Here is a 1,009-nt window from a genome sequence, read left to right as displayed (position 1 = left end):
TTTTTTTTTCCTATTTTCAAGGTATAAAAGGGAGCAATAATGAGCCTGGAGGAATGGGACAGGTATTCTGCTGGCTGTGATCTAACCAGTACTACCAACCTGAGGCCAATCATCATGAAGGATACAGTGAGAGAAACACAGCACTAGCTTCTGGGAGACTTAGGCCCAATTTATGAACTTGGCTTAGAACATTTCTACAACCCAAGTTGAAAACCATTCTGCAAAATTTCCAGTCTATTATCCTCATGAAACTTAAGGTCATGAAAGTAAAGACTGAGAAGTATTTGCAGATTTAAAAAGGCCATACAAATTAAACAGTGGGCACACCATGGCATCATGACTAGACCTTTTTCCCTCTAAAATATATTCTTGGGGCTGGGGAGATAGCTCAGTAGAATAAGTGTTCGTCTGACAAGCACAAGGGCCTGTGTTCAATCCTCAGTTCCACCAAAAAAATAAAAAATAAAAATAAAATATATTCTTAACCTTGGAATGTGAGACCAATTTTGTCATCGAGGTGTACAAACATGGGTCTGTAAGACTCATGTTATTATTTGTAATATATCTATTGGTGAATGATTAGTTATGATTTTGAGTATTATTGCATTATTAAACAATGAATACTTAACAGGAAAAAAATCACAAAGATAAAGTATTGAGCTTTTAATATTTATGGAGTATTTATAAAAAGGCATAAAAATTTCCAACATCTGGAGTCCTAGCCCAGGTCCGGTGAGTGTGTGGAGAGCTTCCTGCTAAAATGCGCCGGTGGGACCAGTCCCAGCCCAGGTGCAGCGTGGGCCGGACCCTCTCCCACCCCAACAGGCCGCCCCCCACCACTCCGCAGTACCTCGCCCACCCCTCCCGCCGAGTAGGAATTTCTGCCGACTTCCTGGAACACCCAGACCCAGTCCTAACCCAGGTCCAGTGAGTGTGTGGAGAGCTTCCTGCTAACCTGCGCCAACGGGACCAGTCCCAGCCCGGGCGCAGCATGGGCCAGACCCTCTCC

This window comes from Octodon degus, unplaced genomic scaffold (assembly GCF_000260255.1).
Source record: "Octodon degus isolate 3935 unplaced genomic scaffold, OctDeg1.0 scaffold00067, whole genome shotgun sequence".
Classification (NCBI taxonomy): Eukaryota; Metazoa; Chordata; class Mammalia; order Rodentia; family Octodontidae; genus Octodon; species Octodon degus.
The sequence above is the reverse complement of the archived record's forward strand: the minus strand, read 5'-3'. Positions refer to the sequence as shown.